The sequence below is a fragment of the Chelonoidis abingdonii genome, unplaced genomic scaffold (genome assembly GCF_003597395.2).
Source record: "Chelonoidis abingdonii isolate Lonesome George unplaced genomic scaffold, CheloAbing_2.0 scaffold0027, whole genome shotgun sequence".
Classification (NCBI taxonomy): domain Eukaryota; kingdom Metazoa; phylum Chordata; order Testudines; family Testudinidae; genus Chelonoidis; species Chelonoidis abingdonii.
In genome coordinates, this window is record NW_027424288.1 from 754,843 (window position 1) to 774,746 (window position 19,904).

The window sequence follows — 19,904 nt, forward strand, 5'->3', positions numbered from 1 at the left end:
CCCGGGGCTTGGCAGGGGGGATGGCTGTATGGGAGGGTTCCCGTAGGGGACACAATGGATGGGAGCTTGGCAGGGGGATGGCTGTATGGGAGAGTTCCTGTGGGGGGCACAATGGGTGGGGGCTTGGCAGGGGGGATGGCTGTATGGGAGGGTTCCTGTGGGGGACACTATGGGGCAGGGGAATGGCTGTATGGGAGGGGTCTCACAGGGGAAACTAAGGGGGGGATGTGGCAATAATAAGCAGGCAGGAGCACTCCTGGGTATTATATCCTGTTAGAAGTAAACTGAATGTTTGACAAAAATGGGGCACATTAAAGGCACTTGACTGCCTCAGTTACTACTAAAACCTAGCAGTGAACTGAAGAATGTGACTAGAGTGTTAACATTGGTTCCTGAGAGCAAATGGTATGGGTTGGTAACAGCTTCTCATGTCTATGAAGCTTCAATTAAGTTTCACTGAATGGAAAAAACAAACGAACGACATTTATGCTGAAACTCATTTTTTATCTAAGGCTTGCATACTGCTGCCCAGGTCTCTGGTATCTGAGCACCATCTATGTAAATTAAATAGCAATAGCCAAGTCCATAGCAAACATCAGGGAGTCTCTGCCACTTCTCCTTTACTATGAAAGCTTTGCACGCAGCTGCAGTAAAATGTATTAAAAAAAATTAACAAGTACCCAGTGTTGAAAACTACACTTGTTTCATTACAGTGGGTACAAAATGAGCCCAAGTGGCACATGTGGCTGTAGAAGGACAGAGGCAACTCACATTTGATGCAGTGGAAGAATATGTGCTAGGTGTGCTTGGGTTAAACAGAAGTCTGCAAATACACATCGTAAAGTGTCTATAACTTATCTAGGGAACAGGATGCAAGATAGATCAAAGAATGTTGCTGAGGTGTTCAGTGGAATATCTACAAGCCACTGTACCTCCACCAGGTTTGTAGGAACCTTCCAGCCAGTGGTGGCAGGTTTGTATAAATTTTAGTGGTGCCCAGAACAAATCCAAGTCCCATGGCCACACTCCCTACTTTGTAAGCTGATATATTTTTTAAAATAACGTAAAAATGGACTGGAAACAGTAAGCATTTAACCGTTTCCCTATATTGCACAATATCACTATCTTAAGAAAAAATTATTTAACAGAATATCAACTGTATTAATACTCTTTTGAATATGGAAACAACCAAGCACTCTTGGATCAATAACCCTCAAAAGCTAAAAGTTTTGTCTAATTCTCTATTGTACTCTAACCACGTAAATTGTAATAGCCAAGACTGATGAAAACTCCTCCTCTTTTAGATCTGCTGCATCTTTCTTTTGGATAGCTTCAGGTTGCAAGCTGGGTGTCGAACTCAGGCCGTCACCTGATGAATGATGTGTTTGTTCTTTTTCTCTGGGTAACTTTATTAAGAATTCATCCATTGTTGATTATTATGATTCTATAATTACACAAAATTAATGGAGTGGGGCTAAGGGGTTTGGAGTGTAGGAGGAGGCTCTGGGTAGGGCAGAGGGTTGGGGTGAGGGATGCAGGGTGGGGCCAGGGATGAGGAATTCACAGTGCAGGAGGGGGCTCAGGACAGGGGCAGAGGGTTGGGGTGTGGAGGGGTGAAGGCTCTTGCTGGGGGTGCGGGCGAGACATTTCTTTCCTTTCACAGGCTGAAGAGCAGGCAGAACTGGATTATTGACATGGCTATGCAGAGCATTACTACTGGGGATGTACACTGTTGTTGTTTTAACTGTTATACAAATATTTCATTCTAGTAACCTACATGAAAGGGATTTAAGAGGATAAATCTTCATTAATGTGCACAGAGAGATAAATGCGAAACTCTATTATTGGGGACATGGCTAGCCTGAAAGCCATATATTGTAAACAAGTATTTCTGTACCTATTTATGACTCTCACAGTCTGTGCATCTTTCATTTTGGACAATGAAAATCAGTTAAAGTACTTCCCAGTCTGTAATGTTTGGGTTGCGAATACTTGATAGAAATTTGTCCTCGCTGTAAAACCAGTATTTTCAATGGAATTTAAAAGAATAACCAGGAGCGATGACATATTTTGGTGGGTCTTAAGGGTTTCTTTTAAGTAACTAATGTTTTAGATAAAGTGGAGTTGTCACCTTACTAAGGGCTTGCCCACAGTGGGGTTTCACACTTAGAAACTGTGCCAACACAAGTCATGGTTAACTGGCCATGGATTGTCTACACTAGGGGCTTGCACAAATGCAGCTATGTTAGTGTGAAATAACCCAGTGTAGACAAGGCCTACAAGTCAGACAGTCTAGCACCCACAGCAGTGCACCCCTCAAAACCACTTATAAAGAACAAAGGAAAGAAATGACAATTCCTAAGCAGAGAATGGGGCTAGGGATGAGGGGTTCATGTGCAGGATGGGGCTCAGGGCTGGGGCAGTGTGTGGGGGTGAGGGCTTTGGGGTGGGGCTGGGGGATGAGGGGTTCATGGTGCAGGATGGAGCTCAGGGCTGGGGCAGAAGGTTGGGGTGAGGGCTTTAGGGTGGGGCTGGGGGATGAATTCATGGTGCAGGAGGGAGCTTAGGGCTGGGGCAGAAGGTTGGGGTGAGGGCTCTGGTTGGGGTTGCAGGCTTTGGGGTGGGGCTGGGCCAGGGATGAGGAATTCAAACTTGGGGGTGCAGCAGGCAGGCTGGGCTGGGGCCAGAGAGGAGAAGTCCCCCAGCCCTCTCCCTCCTGGCAACAGCAAGCTCCAGAGAAGAGGCCCTCCTCTCCTCTCCTCCCCCTCCCACAGGCATGACACTCACCCAAGCCCCAGGCTGCTGCTCAGGAGGTCCAGACAGGATAAACCCCCTTGGAATTCCCTGGCTGGGGAGGGGGAAAGCTGCAATGCCACTGTGTCTCCTCTCTCCACAGGCACAGCAGTCAGCCTGCTGCCAGCACCACTGCCTTAGCCGGCAGCAGCTGGCAAGTGAGTACAGCACACAGCTGCAAGGGGCATCCACCTAGGGCACAGGTGAGGCAGGGATGCTAGAGGGAGGCATGTTGGGAGAGCGGGGGACCTGGCCCCAAACATTGGTGGAGCCCAAGCCCTGAATTTGCTGGAGCACAGGCACCATGGGCCCATACAATTCACATACTAGCTTCCAGTCCTTTATAACAGTCAGTTTCTGGGGTTAAGGCTCCAACCTATCCTGTCTGATTTAATGTCTCTGGAAAGTGATGCAACACCTCACAAACTAACATTTGTTTCCTGCAAGTTTAAACACTTTAAAAGGCTTTAGACTCCTTTCCCTTCCTAGATGTTCCTCCTGTGTTTTATGGAAATAAATGAAGCCACATAAGTTCAGGAGGATGTCTTCATTTCTCTGAACTTGGGTTGGACTGTTTACTACTCTCTGAAATGTCCCTGGTGCATTCATGCATCTGAAAAGCTCAGTACGGTGTTGTCTTCTCCTCCATCCTCTCATTCACAGAGAGCAGTAGCTCAAAGTCTGTCAAGTACTCAGAGATTCCAATCTCATCTGTAGGACCAGTAAATATCTTCTTAGGCAAAAGTGCTTTTGCTTTCTTGAAGATGTTGCCAGCCATTGTAATACTTACAGAAATCAAAACATTTATTAGGTCACTGTAAGTAAGTAAGAACTCCAGCAGATGCAGGCACAACTGAACTTCCTCCTAGCCCCCCTGAAGCAAGACGTCAATGACAGTTTAATAGGCATTGTTATTAGGCAGCAGGTAGGGGCAGCTCCAGGCCCCAGCAAGCCAAGCATGTGCTTGGGGCTGCAAGCTGCGGGGGGTGCTCTGCCAGCACCGCGAGGGTGGCAGGCAGGCTGCCTCCGGTGGCTTGCCTGCGGAGGGTCTGCTGAAGCTGCGGGACCAGTGGACCCTCTGCAGGCAAACTGCCGGAGGCAGCCTGCCTGCCGTGCTTGGGGCGACAAAATCCCTAGAGCCGCCCCTGGCAGCAGGTTTAAAACAAACTTAAGGAAGTACATCACACAACACATTGTCAACCTGTAAAACTCATTGCCATGGGATGTTGTGAAGGCCAAAAGTATAACTGGGTTAAAAAAAGTATTAGATAAGTTCATGGATGCTAGGACCTTCAATGACTATTAGCCAAGATAGTCAGGGACACAACTCCATTCTGTGTGTGTCCCTAAGCCTCCAATTGCCAGAAGCTGGGACTGGATGACAGGTGATGGATCACTTGATAATTGCCGTGTTTTTGTTCATTCCCTCTGAAGCATCTGTCACCAACCAATGTTGGAAGACAAGATATTGGGCTATACGGACCATTAGTCTGACCCACTATGGCCATCATGTTTATGGCAACTGCACCTGTATTCCTCCTCCATCATCCACCAGGGAACTCACTTAAAGGTTTACGGCTTCCAGCCATCACCTCTCTTCAGCAGAGACTCCCTGCCAACTATGCATCTGATGAAGCTGGTATTCACCCATGAAAGCTTATGCTCCAATACATCTGTTAGTCTTTAAGGTGCCACAAGATCCTTTGTTGCTTTTTACAGATCCAGACTAACGCGGCTACCCCTCTAATTCCCAACCATCGTTTTTCCAGGCTGCATAGTTCCCTGCCTACACTGTGATATTCCCAGCAAGGCTGACTGCACTTTGCTTTCTCTCCAAAGGCTATGTACCATCACTACCCTCAGTTACAAGTTACACACAGCTCTTCCTAAGCAAGCACTTAGATTCTTAAGATGAAAGCATTACAGGGAAAACATTAAAAGAACCTCCATACATGCTACCAGGGGTCACCCCAGTTTCAGCCTTGGGCTCTTGTAGATGTCCTTCAAAACCCACCGCTGAGTTTTCCCTATGGTTCCAAGTTCATTACTAGTTCAGCTTCAGAACCAGAACAAGCAACTGGGCAGTTCATCTGTTTCTTTATACATCTCAAGCCTTTGATCTCCAGTCTCTAGGAACAAGTAATCTGCAAAGACTTTCTCCTCATGGTGTAGCTTCAAACAGGCAGGATTTTTGCCTAACCAGAGTTGGGGAATTTGCATTACCTCCCCATAGGTATTCCCCAGGAAATCCATTTACCATGTTATTCCAGAAGTCTATTATTGACGGTCACATTTTCAGTATTTTAACTATGTTTTCAGACCCAAAGGAGAGCTGTGTGGCTTGAAAGCAGTGCTCTCTCTCTCACTGCAGAAGTTGCTCCAATAAAAGATTCACCCACCTTGTCTCACATTTTCAATATAGACCTTTGATCTCCACCACCCCAGCCCCAAAAGAGGTTACATACTATCCTGGCCCACAATAATACATAAACTTTGCCTTTAATACAATGTACCCCCAAAGATATTGAAACTTAATTCAATAAGATTTTTCAAAGATATTGCAGGGAATTGCTGTCTGGATCACAATCATGATATCTAAACACTAAGAGAAAGATACACACCACCTACTGGTGGAGCTGCTATTTGCACTGATCATTACAATAATACAGGGGTCGGCAAACTTTCAGAAGTGGTGTGCCAAGCAGGGCTGGCGCTACCATTTAGGCAACCTAGGCAATGGCCTAGGGCACCAGAATTTTTGGGGGGCACTCTTTTGCTGGGGGGGGGGGGGGTACACGGCTCCGGGGGACCTACCGCAGTCATGCCGGCGGATGGTCCGCTGCTGTGGCGGCTCTGGTGGAGCTGCCGCAGTCGTGCCGGCGGACGGTCTGCTGGTCTAAAGGCTCAGACGGACCTACCGCAGTCATCCCTGCAGCAGGTCCACCGGAGCCTTTAGACCAGCGGACCGCCCGCCGGCACGACTGCGGCAGCTCCACTGGAGCTGTGGGGGGCAGTGAAACGGCTGTCCGCCTAGGGCGTCAGAAACCCTGGCGCCGCTCCTGGTGCCAAGTCTTCATTTACTCACTCTAATTTAAGGTTTCGCATGCCAGTAATATATTTTAACGTTTTTAGAAGGTCTCTCTATAAGTCTGTAAACTATTGTTGTATGTAAAGTAAACAAGTTTTTTTTAAAATCTTTAAGAAGCTGCATTTAAAATCAAATTAAAATGCAGAGCTTGTCAGTTTAGTGCAGTGGATCTTAACCTGGGGCAGGGCCGGTGCAAGGATATTTTGCACCCAAGGCAAAACTTCCACCTTGCCCCCCTTTGACACGCGTGCTGTAGGTTGCCGACCCCTGCAATAATATCACATTGACAGAGCTGTCATTGTTCCACCGAAGTTGTATGCCTCCAAACAGGGCTGGCTCTGGCTTTTTTGCTGCCCCCAGCAAAAAAAACCAACACACACATCTGTGGGGCAGCCAGAGTGCAAACTTTCAGCTAGCGGGACTCCCAGCGCTGCAGACGTGCCCCGGGCAGTGCAGTGCGTGCCCTGGCTAGCAGGGGAAAGGGGGAGGGAGTGGGAAGGGGAAGAGATAGAAGGGGGACAACCAGAGCTTCCTTCAGCAGGAGTACTTGCCACTTGGCCCCTCCTGATGCATCACCTGCGGGGAGGGCTCCGCACTGCTCTGGTCAGCAGGGAGGGAAGGACGTGGGCTGCCGGGCTTGCTGCAGACCTAGCACCGGCTGGGGCAGACGAAGCGCACAGCTGGCTCCCAGCAGGGCGCTCCCTATCTCTGCATCACCGCCCCGTACAAGGTAGCCAGAGCGGCGAACAAAAAAAAAAAAAAAAAGGGCGGCCATGCCGCCCTAGGATTGGATGGAATGCTGCCCCTTAGAATCTGCCACCCCAAGCACGAGCTTGCTTGGCTGGTGCCTGGAGCCAGCCCTGGCTCCAAGACCCAAGCCTAATCTTGCTTACTTTACTTGTGCACCCAGATAGCTCTGAACTGAATGGAAATTTTGAGATCCTGATAGAAATTTTTTACCTTTACTCGATCATTGGCTTACACGCTACTAAACACAAAATATTTTGTACCAGTATAACTGTGTTGATGAGAAGCTTCTTTTGTACCAAAATAATTATACGGTTAAAACCCTTAGTGTGTATAGATGCCTTATAGCAGTATAGCATATTGCCACACAGAAATAAGCTTCTCCAGCATAACTGAATCCACACTAAAGCAGCTGTACCACTTCAACCAGTGAAGTAGTGTATAGCGTTTAGACAACACCTTAGTAGTGTAGGAAACTATGTACCTGTACACTCTATTCACATTTATTTTATACAAGGTAAGAATAAGAGGAAAATACTACTGACTCCTTTACCATCTCCTACAAAGGTTCAGAATCATTTAGTGAAGAATTCTGAACACAGAAGAAAGTGGTGGATGTGCAAGTATCCTTCTTTGTTCCTATATTCTCTATGCAGCTAGTTGGAAAATACTGTACAATAGCATAAAATATATTGAATTTATTTAGAAGCTTTCATCCAAGGATCTCAAAGCATTAATTAAGCACTCATTTACTCATCAGGCCTCTAATATCCCTGAAAGATAATTATCATCTCCATATTTCTATTGGAGAAACAGAGGCACAAGCATTAAATGATTTACATTTATACAATGTATCATTAATAGACTCAGGACTAGAATACAGGAGAACTGCATATATGTTGCTTTGACCATTAGTAACTATGTTTATCTGAATTTCAGACCCTAATAAAGTTGAAACTGGAGATTACATTGAGAATTTCTAGCAGCAGTACCTATAAAAAAAAAAAAAAAAAAAAAAAAAAAAAAAAAAAAAGAGAGAGAGAGAGAAAAATCTATTAGATCTAAAATCTATTAGAATTTTTTGAGAGCGTATCAACAAATGTGGACAGGGTGATCCAATGGATATAGTATAGTTATATTTTCAGAAAGCCTTTAAAAAGATCCCTAACCAAAGGCTCTTTAGCAAAATAAGCACTCAGGGGATAAGAGGGAAGGTCCTGTCATGGATTGGAAAAATCATTAAAAGGTAGGAAACAAAGGATAGGAACAAGTGGTCAGTTTTCACAGTGGAGACAGGTAAATGGCAGGGTCCCACAAGGATCTGTACTGGGATGACAACTTATTCATAAATGACCTGGAAAAAGAGTAACCAGTAAGATGGTAAGATTTGCAGATGATATAAAATTACTCAAAATAGTTAAGTCCAAAGCAGACTGCGAAGAGTTACAAAGGGAGCTTACAAAATTGAGTGACTGGGCAACAAAGTGGCAAATGAAATTCAGTGTCAATAAGTGTGAAGTAATGCACATTGGAAAATATAATGCCAACTATATATACAAAATGATGGGGTCTAAATGAGCTGTTACCACTCAGAAAAGAGAGCTTGGAGTCATTGTGCTTAGTTCTCTGAAAACATCCACTCAATGTGCATCAGCAACCAAAGCTAATGAATTGTTAGGAACCATTAGGAAAGGGATAGATAAGAGAAAATATAATGCCCACACCTGGACAACTGCATGCAGTTCTGGGCACCCCATCTCAAAAAAGATATATTAGAACTGGAAAAGGTTGAGATAAGTGCAGCAAAACAGATTAGAGGTATGAAGCAGCTTCCATGTGTAGAGAGATTAAAAAGATTGGGACTGTTCATCTTGGAAGAGAGATGACTGAAGGGGAATACAATAAAGATCCTTACAATAATTACAAGGTATGGAGCAAATGACTAGGGAAGTGTTATTTAGATCTCATAACACAAGAGCCAGGAGTCATTCAATGAAATTAAAAGCAGTTTAAAACCAACACAAGAAAGTACTTCGCACAGTCACGGGCAACCTGTGGAACTCATTGCCAAGCGACGATGTGAAGGCCAAAAGTATAACTGGGTTCAACAAAGAATTAGATAAATTCATGGAGGAAAGGTCCATCAATGGCTATTAGCCAAGATAGTCAAGGATGCACATGCCCAGTGCTCTGAGTGCCCCTGTACCTCTGACTCCTAGAAGCTGGAACTGGACAACAGGGATGGATCACCCGATAAATTGCCCTATTCTGTTCATTCCCTCTGAAACGTGGCAGCAGCCACCACAAGACAGGAGGATACTGGGCTAGATGGACCATTGGTCTGACCCAGTATGGCCATTCTTAAATGCTTGTAGTTGTAAGCAGTGTCCCTTCTAAAATAGAAATAAAATAATCATACATTTTCAGAGACTAGTATGTTAAATTTAGAAGTTTTGCAACTTCTGATTGAGAATACTAGCACTAACTCCAAGAAATCAGACTCTCTGAGCTAATTAGATCTTTGTAACAGCATTAACTATTCTGGGATTGCATCTACTTACCCCAAGTCTTAAGTGCGGTACTCAAGTTGTTCTATTGCCATGGTGACAGAAGCAAGATAAGATCTTCTTTAAAACAGGCCTTTTTGGTTGGTTGTGTTCTTAAAACCAGAAGTCTCTTTTTAATGCAATATGTTTAAAAATACTTACTATAGCAAGGCTAGGATCTGAATGGCTAAAGAGAAAGTCCAGAGGAGCCCCAGCATAAGCAGATCAGATCTCCCCCAGAACTTTCTGATGTATTAGAATTCTTGTTAAACCAAATACAAAACAAAGTCTGACGGTAACCATAGTCACTTCATGCATCTCAACAGGCTGTATATTCCCAATAAACAATGTAAAACCAGACAACATATGCCAGACAGCTGTTAGCTCACCACAGCTCCCTTTCCCTCCAGGCCAACAAATCCCCAGTTCCCATCAAAAACAATCCAGCTCCACCCTCACCTTCCACTGCCTTAAAGGGTTGAGTCCAAGTTGTCACAGCTGCACCTGATTGATTCAGCTCAAGAAAGTACTCCCAGCTGAGACACTGAACAGCACTCCCTGAATAACTCCATGTGTGGGCACTCTTATTTCAGAATAAGGCTGTCCTGCTCCTGTTTTGCTTAACACATGTAGATTGAGCAAAACAGGAACAAGGCTTTATTCCAGAATAAGGGTGTCCACATGGAATTATTCAGGAAGAGCTGCTCCTGAACAGCTCCAAGTGTAGACAAGCCCTTAGCCCCCTGCTGTGATTTACCCTCCCACACAGCCTGCCAAAATTAAAACATGCTGCTGTCTGGATCAGTGAGATTTTCTGTTAGGAGCACTGCTGGTGTGGGGACTAACAGGACTGGAACCTCCTCCCCAGAGCACTAACAATCCATATACCCTGTCTTAGTTACACAGTGGCTGCAGCTATACTAGCAAGTTTCAGAACAGTAATACAACAGCAGGTGTGTGTGTGTAAAGATATTGTAAAACTAACCTTTGCATTTCCTTGATCCTGGGCAGCTGCATTTTGGATCAGCTCGCTTGACATAAATTAGAGCAGTATAATCTATGTACACTGCTAACACAACCCTAGAGGAACTGATACAGCAACTAAGCGCTGCTAGGGATAGGGAAGCCCTGGCTGTGCACCCTTTCCTTCAGCCACACACGTTATAGTACTTAAGCATCCCAGAGAAGAGTTGGCTTAGAAGCTGCTGCACCATCTCTATCCACTAGAGGATCCCCATACACAGGAGTGATCTTCCGTTAGCCAGCTAGGCTAGCTCTACATTCATGGTCCTTCAGTTATGCACTGAGAAGCAATGGAGAATATTATCTGGTAACTCCTACGTGTTTTGAAAGACAGTCCAAGTGCACATTCTTAGAAAAGGATTTTTAATGTGTTGGGGGTTACGACACTCAGAGCTGGAAGCAGTGACCTTCAATAGTTTGGATAACCAGATTGGTTAACTGAAGATGTTGAAACATATTTGCTTTCACTAGTGTTCTGAAATTGAAGCGCTACATGTGAATAGCATGCTTGGCTTTGCTGCAGCATTTGCTATTAATCCATCTTTGTTCAAGGCAATAACAGGAATGATGTGCATATTCTTGGGAAAAATAGACCAGGCAAGACTAGCCTGAGTCTATACCCACTCATTTATCTCCCAAAGAGCAAATGATCTGCTCAAGAAAGTGTTGGCAAATGCACAAAGTAAACAAACCAAAGAAAGAGAAAATAGTTTTCTTCTAATCTCTTTCAATTACAGTAATTTTAGATGTCACTTATAACAATAGTGGGGGGGGGGGAATTTTCAGAAGGAAATGTCATTTTCAACTTGACTGTGCCCCTTCAAAACTTATAACTGTTATCAAAATTAAAGCATCAGTATAATAGAATCCCTATTGCTATCCTCTTTCTCATTAATAAAAAATTGTTCAAATCATAATTGGCTGGTTCCTGCATCTCCTAGAATAATAGTCTGTGAATTACTTCCTCTAATCAATGTCAACATCCTCAGTGCACCTAGCCATCTTAATTTCCCTCTTAATAAAGTGTTTGTTAATGAATATCCATCAGAAGTACATTTTACCTATTCCTTTAGAAGAAATTGTCTATTGCAGTTTCTGCAGAAAATAGAACACATTGCACAATAAACAAAGAATGAACAATTACAGAAAGAGATGTTTGCAGACATACTCAGCACCTCTGCGCTACATGCTGTAAACAAACTCAGATTACTACTAAAATCCATGGGACTAAGAAGCAAAAGTTAACTTTGCACAAGTTGCACTTGCCGAAGCACCTTTCATTTTAGGATTTCAAAGGGCATTACATACATTATTAAATTCAGAGTCTCACAGCACCTCTCTGAGGTATGTGAGTGCTACAATAGTTTTTAATCCTTATTTTACAGAAGTGTGAACTGAACTACAGAGAGGTTAAGGGATTTTGCCTGAGGTCAGTGTCAGAGTCTTGGATCCCAACCCCCTGATCAGCCCAATAATCATACACCACTAGAGCTGGTTGGGATCGGGGGGCGGGGGCAAAGGTTGCAGACAATACAAAATTACTCAAGACAGTTAAGTCCAAAGCAGACTGGTGAAGAGTTACAAAGGAATCTTACAAAACTGGGAGAGTGGGCAACAAAATGGCAGATGAATTCAATGTTGATAAGTGCAAAGTAACGCACATTGGAAAATATAATCCCAACTATACGTACAAAATGATGGGGTCTAAATGAGCTGTCACCACTCAAGAAAGAGAACTTGGAGTCGTGGTGGATAATTCTCTGAAAACATTGGCTCAGTGTGGATCAGCAATTTAAAAAGCTAACTGTTAGGAAGCATTAGGAATGGGGTAGCTAATAAAACAGAAAATATCATAGTGCTGTTATATAAATCCGTGGTATGCCCGCACTTCTGGTCACCCCCATCTCAAAAAAAGATATATTAGAACTGGAAAAAATAGAGAGAAGGGCAGCAAAACTGGTTAGAGGCATACAGCAGATTCCATATGTGGAGAGATTAAAAAAAACTGGGACTGAGGGGGAATATGAGAGGTCCTCAAAATCCTGAATGACATGGAGAAAGTGAAGAGGGGAGTGTTATTTACCCTTTTACATAACACAAGAACCAGTGAGTTACCCTATGAAGTTAATAGGCAGTGGATTTAAAACAACCACAAGGAAATACTTTGTCATACAATGCACTGCCAACCTGTGGAACTTGTTGCCAGGGGCTGTTGTGAAGGCCAAAAACTGGGTTAAAAAAAGAATTAGGTAAATTCATGGAGGATAGGTATTACCCAAGATGGTCAGAGACAAAAATCCCATGCTATAAAATTACCCTATTTGTAAAAGAGTGTGATGACTGATAACTGGAGTAAGGGAGTGGTGGATGTTTCAAACACCTGGGGAATATAATTTTTCTGTTCAGTGCGTGGAGCTTTAGCTACACACCTCCCATTAAGATGAACTGGAGGTTTGTGACTACATTTTGTTTTCAGAGCCCGCTGGAAATGTCCCCCCTCCCCACTGAAGTGTGATGTGTCACTTCTTTATTCTGTCGTGCCGCTGTTGCTGTAGGAGTACAGCAAAATGGCAGCTCATAGTACACCACACTTTAATAAGTACCTGCAAACGTATAATCGGTGCTTACTACGTGTGGCGTTCACATCAATGCAGCTCTTTCAATACGTGCTGCAGTGCATACATCTTTTTTCATGGCCCTATTTTCTAAGTAGTGGTTTTCTATAAATATACTAGAACTAAACATTAGCATTAGAAAGGGGACAGGAAGTAGGCATGGAGATTTAATTCATTCAGATTCCACAAGTGAAAAACATACACTAGTTATCCCTTTGACCAATCAAGTTCAGTGCCAAGGAATATAATAGGATTTCTCTTTTCCTGTGTTTATTCTCTTCCCAGTTCTGGTTTTTATTGTCAAATTTTTGAGACACAGTAAATATCTTATAAAACCAGTGGATTTTGTGTGTGTGCGTATTTAGATAAAAAGCCATCAAAATTCATTATTCATACATTTTAAACTACCTAAGATATTAAACTGTTATTTTAAAACATTGATTTTAAAAGTCAGAACTTAATAGTGCCACTGAACAGTATAAAGGATTAAGGCTACATTATTCCAATTTGTTAAAGCTGATCATATTTTTAAGGGAGTCTTTAGTCAATCTTGCTTTCTCTTTCTTCATTAATAACAGATTAGTTTTAGAAATTCATCACCCCATGTAAGCACTTGATACAGAAAGAGTTAAGATTCTTAGTGTGCAATCCACCAACTCTGGCCAGCAAAGATCTGCAGTTCAACACTATTCAGCGAAAACTTAGCAAAATACATACAAAATTTTAAGAGCACAATATTAGTCTCATTAAAATGATCAAATAGAAATATTCAATTTCCATAATTATAGAAAAGTGTCCCTTTTGAAGAGTGTTAAATATCTGAATATATTACCACAGTGAAGCTTGATTGACAGCACTGTTATGGGGCATCATTGCTGACCATTTATCATGCAGGATGGGAAAAAAAGGTCAAAAAGTTTCCTCCAGGAGCTGCTGCTTCTAAAATGGCAAGCAGACCACTGAAGCACACGTTGCTGAAGAATACTTACAAAAATTGCCCTTAAGGTTGCTCTTAAACAATAGTCTGGTAGTCTCCCCAACCATTTTAAAAAACCGATATACAAAGGTGTCTTATCATTCTAACCACTTCTTAATATCCATGGTGGGAAACATACTTTCTGTTAATTTTTCATAGAATATAGTTTACAGTTATTCCTTTTTGTACAGAGCATTTTGCCAAAATTTGGGGTGCTGGGGGTTGTTTTGGTTTGGAGGAGAAATTTATGATGGAGACAGATATCTTTGATGCACTCCTGTTTATATGCAATAAAAATGTTCATAGTCCTGTTTCCCTTAACATAGGAGGAATCAAACAACAAGAGACAGTTTCTTTGCTCACAGTTCCTCCAAGCCTTTTAACCAGAACTTAGCCCAAAAAGTTCTCCACTTTTCTCAGGGCCATGCTCTGCATGTTCAGGTTGGGTCTTTGGCTTTCTACTCCTTCTTTATCTCTGTCTCTGTGGTGTTTCTCATGGTTTCTCTCTCTCATAACATCTCTATTAACACTACCCAGTAAAACCCCCTCCGCTCAGGTGTGTGCCTTGCCTGTATCTTTGTTTTGGGTAGAGGCTCCTATTTGTTTCAGCTATCTGGTTCCATAAAGAAGTTTAATAGTTTCTTACACTGATCCTACATGATAGGTGGTTGTTGCAGCCCTCAGTTTCAATGAGGTTTAGCCCAACCTATCACAACATTTTTCTTCAGCTGACTGTTTAATGGCAGGGTAAGTCTTCACACTTCTTTCCTGTGGCAGCCTCCTTAGTAAAAACCTCAGAAAATGGTCTCCACATGGCAATTTGTTTAGTACTTTCCAGCACAGAAACTCGTGTGCCTATGAAAACTAGTGATAATGCTACTATTTTGCTCTCTTCCCTGCTGAGTGTATACGTATGAACTCACGCGTGTAGTTAAATTAGTGCCCTAGACATCAGGAAGTCAAGTATATTTGGAAAAAAAGTGGAGATTATTGTGATGCAGACTTAAAATCACCATCCAACAGGTGGCAATGGGGCACACAACAGGCAGCGTTGGTATTAATTTGAATTTCCACATGTGGTTTTCTGAATTGCTGCAAGTGCGAGCAATGTCTTCCCAGTTATTCCCCCTGGTTCGGGATTACCTGGGTTCCAATTCTGCTTACATCAGTATTTACTTCAAATGCTTTTTAAACAAAATTTGTAATAGCATTTATACTTTGGGAGGGGGGCCAAAATAATAATAATCAATAACATATTGGGGACATATTTACTTTAAAAAAATGATACATTGTATTGTTGATGTCCAAATGTTTTGAATGTTTATTATGGGGAAGGCAATTTTTCTGCTCATTGCCTTTCAACACAACCTCTTTATAAATAAAATATGGCTTGTGGCTCCATGAAAGGATTACATGTTTCCCTAATTGTCTGAGGCAAACCGTACACCAATAAGAAATTAAATACAGAGCTCAGAGATCATTCTGAACACATGTAATGGATTTCTACCAGCAGGTGGCGCAGGTGAAATCCCACAGCATATTTCCTACACAAAGTTGATGTTTAAAGGATATTAGAAGGCCTGATGTTAGCTGGCAAAAACCAGAGGGGTTTCTATAATTTTTTCTAGGCTTGTAAATTAAACGCGGACAAAATGTTTGCAACTTTTGTGAAGGAGAAGCTATTGATTCAGAGAAATTTTTTTCCACCTAGAGCTCTCTAAAAAAAAACACAAGTGAAGGGCTGGATCCTGCTATGTTCAGACTAACCTCCCCTCCCTGCGCCCCGCCCCCCACACACTTTCCCCGACATGATAGTGCGTTGAGTATACACAAGATCCTCAGCACCTCACTGGATCGGATCCAAACAGTATTAGCCCCTACACAGTGGTTCTCAATCTTTTCAATCATCTCTAGCAGATGATCGGACTGAGGACTTAGCTTCACTGCAAAGATAACTTGCGTTATAAGTGAGAGGGTGCCCCTAACTTGAGGCCCACCCACACCTAAAACCTCTTAGCTCAAGTGCAGTGGTGTTTTTTACTCAAGTTGCTGGCCCAAGAAGTTTACAGGCTAAAACCCGAGTGGGCACCACTCATCAGCATCTAGCACAACCATTAAGTATAGATACACTACTCTAATACCTTACCACAATTCCTCCTGTGTGCTAGATCAGAGAGACAAGCTCTCTCACAGTTCCCTGGGAAAGAATTCATAAAGCGGCTCAGCTTAGTGCAGAGCTAAGAGCCATGGGTTGTGCCCATGTGTTCTAGTGTCACAGTCAGCGTGGCCCCAACAGCCGTAGTGTTATTTCACAGCATGGCCAAGTGAACACTGCTGTGAAGACATGCCCTAGAACTGCATCGGCACTAGCTATTTCCTTCCCTCCTCCCATTCATTGTGTCTCCCGACGACAGAGCCTGGGCTGCGCCAACCCCCTCTTCTGCCATTTGCCAGACTTATGGCTCATGGGAGAGGCAGTGTGGACCAGTGGCTAGGGAAGAGGACCGGCACTCAGAAGACCTGGGTTGTATTCTCAGGTTGGCTGTGAGACCTGAGGCAAGTCACCTCACCAATCTGTGCCTCTACTACAGATGGGTAACTGATGGGAGGCATGCAGCAGTGCATTGAGCTCTGCCCAGGGGCCTATTATTGAGACAGAGAGGAGGAGCCTAGAACAACGTGCTCTAGCTAGCTCTCCTACATAGGCACCCCTGCCCCTGGCTTCCCCTTGGAACTTTCTGGGTATCCCAATCATTGAGGCACATTGTGATCACGGAGTCTACAAGAAAAAAATGTCCCTCAGCTCAGGTGCATACACTTTGGTGATTGCCGATGGCAATGCAAGGCATTCCATGCGACTCCCATTTCCAGGGTGAAGTACATCCTGGGGCCTAGTTTCAGGGCCTGTCTGTATTGGGGATATTTGTACTAGGGTAGCTACATCAGTGCAAACCTCCATGCGGATGTGGTGTAAAATTGGGCTAGCAAGGGCAGGGACTAACTCTGGTTTCAAACCAGAGTGTGCTACAGTGGTATAAGCACTTTGTTACACTGGTGCAGACCCTCTGCCTGGGAGGGTGGTGGGGGTTGCCCTGGTTTAGCAGCAGTGTACCTGCATCAAGGCAAATAGCCCCATTACTGACAGGTCCTATATTTCTGGAGATTGGATCTGTACATCTGCCATTAACTTGAGTGTACTCAGGGAGTGCCCCGGGAGTGGGAATGGGGAAGAACTGTTCCTTGTCATAATAATAATAATGACAACAGTAGCCTTACTCACTTACAGAGAATATCCCCACACCAAGATGCTGAGCAAGCTGAACAAGCAATTGCAAGTCTTCTTGATATAAATGAGAGAACTAGTGAACATGAATGAAAACATTATAGCTGCACGATCACTGCTTGCACTGAAGCCATGTCTGGGAAAAGACTCATTTTCAGACACTGTGGAATGGTGGGTGAAGGCCTGTGGGAAATCCAGTAACTATTTGAGGGAAGGACAGGCACATTTCCAGGTACTGTAGGTGTCTCCTCTGGGCTGATGTCAGCTGCAAATCCACCAGCCAGTGGGCTGCTTAACCTAAGAGATATTTTGAAACCCCATCCCCCGTTCCTGGCTGCGCAAGCATATGCTCTAACAATGGGCTGTGGTGACACCTCAGCCTGTAAGGAAACCAGCATGCTGCCACAGAGAAGTGTCTGAAAATCCCGAGGAGAGTCATATGTGGTAAGCTGAGTTGCGGGATGAGGAGGAGCAGGAAAGTTTATGTGCATGAGCTCAACCAGTGCCATATAATTAAAGGGCAGAGTTTTGATTGTTTGTTTGTCTTCAGATGCCAGCTCATTTCTTACTGATTCAGCTAACAGGGCATTTGACTGCCACAGGAAGCTAAGAAACACAGACAAGTCCCTCTTCCCATCCTAGTGCCCACTCATTGGCCCCTTGAAAGGAAAACTTTTGCATTAAGGTTAAATCTGAAGTCCCTCACCAGAAGCTCTTAAGCAAATAGCACCCAGGGATAAGAGGGAAGGTCCTCTCATGGATCGGTAACTGGTTAAAAGATAGGAAACCAAGGGTAGGAATAATTGGTCAGTTTTCACAGTGGAGAGAGGTAAATAGTGGGGTTCCCCAAGGATCTGAACTGGATGGGACCACATATTCAAAAATGATCTGGAAAAAGGGGTAAACAGTGAGATTGCAAAATTTGCAGATGATACAAAATTATTCAGGCTAGTTAAATCCAAAGCAGACTGTGAAGAGTTACAAAGGGATTTCACAAAACTGGGTGACTGGGCAACAAAATGGCAGATGAAATTCAATGTTGATAAATGCAAAGTGATGCACATTGGAAAACATAATCCCAACTATACATATAAAACGAAGGGGTCTAAATTAGCTGTTACCACTCAAGAAACAAATCCTGGCGTCATTATGAATAGTCCTCTGAAAACATCTGCTCAATGTACAGCAGTGCCAAAAAAGCTAGCAGAATGTTAGGAACCGTTAGGAAAGTGATAGATAATAAGACAGAAAATTTCATAATGCCACTATGTAAATCCATTATTACCTCACACCTTGAATGCTGAGTACTGTTCTGGCACCCCATCTCAGAAAAGATACATTAGAATTGGAAAAAGTACAGAGAGGGGAAACAAAAATGATTTGGGGTCTGGAACAGCTTCCCTCTGAGGAGAGATTAAAAAGACTGAGACTATTCAGCTTGGAAAAGAGACGACTCAGAAGAAAGACAAATCTATAAAATCATGACTGGTGCGGAGAAAGTGAATAAGGAAGTGTTATTTAATCTCTTCACATAACAGAAGAACCAGCAGTCACCCAATGCAATTAATAGGCAGCAGGTTTAAAACAAGTATAAAGAAGTACTTCTTCGCACAGTGCACAGTCAATCTGTGGAACTCATTGCCAGGGGATGTTGTGAAGGCCAAAACTATAACTGGATTCAAAAAAGAATTAGATAAATTCATGGAGGACAGGTCCATCAATGGATATTAGCTAAGATGGTCAGGGATGCAACCCCCATGCTTTGGGTGTCCCTAAACTGCTGACTACTAGAAGCTGGGACTGGACAACAGGGGATTTATCACTCCATAATGGCCCTATTCTGTTCCTTCCTTCTAAAGCATCTGGCACTGGCCACTGTTGGACTAGCTGGAACATTGGTCTGACCCAGTATGGACATTCTTATGTTCTGAGTTTCCACTTCAAGTGCAATTTTGGGTCACCCTCTTACATCCACCAGCATGTCAGATTGGCCTCTACATTACATCTGGAATCATGTTATTCTACCTGGATCTAACTCCCCTTTTGATCAAGTGATGATCACTACACCCAGATCCATAAAATCACAAGCTTCCCAGATCAAACACATGGATGGAACCAAAATCAGCACCTTGAAATGACAGTTGAAGTTTTGTTAGGCATTTTAATGCCAAGGCAGAGGCGCCGTTTTATAATTGGCACTAATTGGATCCCACAAACAGCAGCATCCTTTATGGGCACCTGAGTGGCCCTCAAAATGAGTGAAATTTATTTTCATCCTTTGAAGATCAAAGGGAAACAAAGATGAGTTGCAATCTGATCCTGGCAGCTAACTACCCCAGTGTTACACCTGGGAGCGGTTTGGTCCTCTGTCTCCCTGAACCTTGATGGCAACATTACATAGCACTCTTATCTCACTACTCCTTCCCATGGAAGGCAAAGGAAAGAGCAACTTCCTCTCTTAGGCCTGGTCTACACTGGGGGGGAGGTCGATGTAAGATACGTAACTTCATCTACAGGAATAGTGTAGCTGAAGTCAACATATCTTATTTCGACTTACCTCCCGTCCTCACGGCGCGGGATCGAAGGCCGCAGCTCCCCCCGTCGACTCTGCTACCGCCTCTCGCCCTGATGGAGTTCCGGAGTCGACGGGAGCACGTTCGGGGACTGATATATCACGTCTAGATGAGATGTGATATATTGATCCCCCATAAATCGATCGCTACCCGCCAATCCGGCGGGTACTGTAGACATACCCTTATCATGTAAACATTGCCCCGGTCTTACTAGTACTATTGAAAGTGACACGTTTCATTCAATCCAACTCATCATAGGC

General features: G+C 43.6%; 1 long non-coding RNA gene across 1 annotated transcript; it reads left to right on the forward strand.

Annotated features, from left to right (window-relative positions):
- Window positions 1-51: 51 nt before the first annotated feature.
- LOC116832668 (uncharacterized) lies at window positions 52-1,973 on the forward strand. Its single transcript, XR_004375518.2, has 3 exons — window positions 52-405; window positions 1,305-1,402; window positions 1,664-1,973. It is a non-coding gene; the product is annotated as an uncharacterized LOC116832668 (long non-coding RNA).
- The last annotated feature ends 17,931 nt before the right edge of the window (window positions 1,974-19,904 follow it).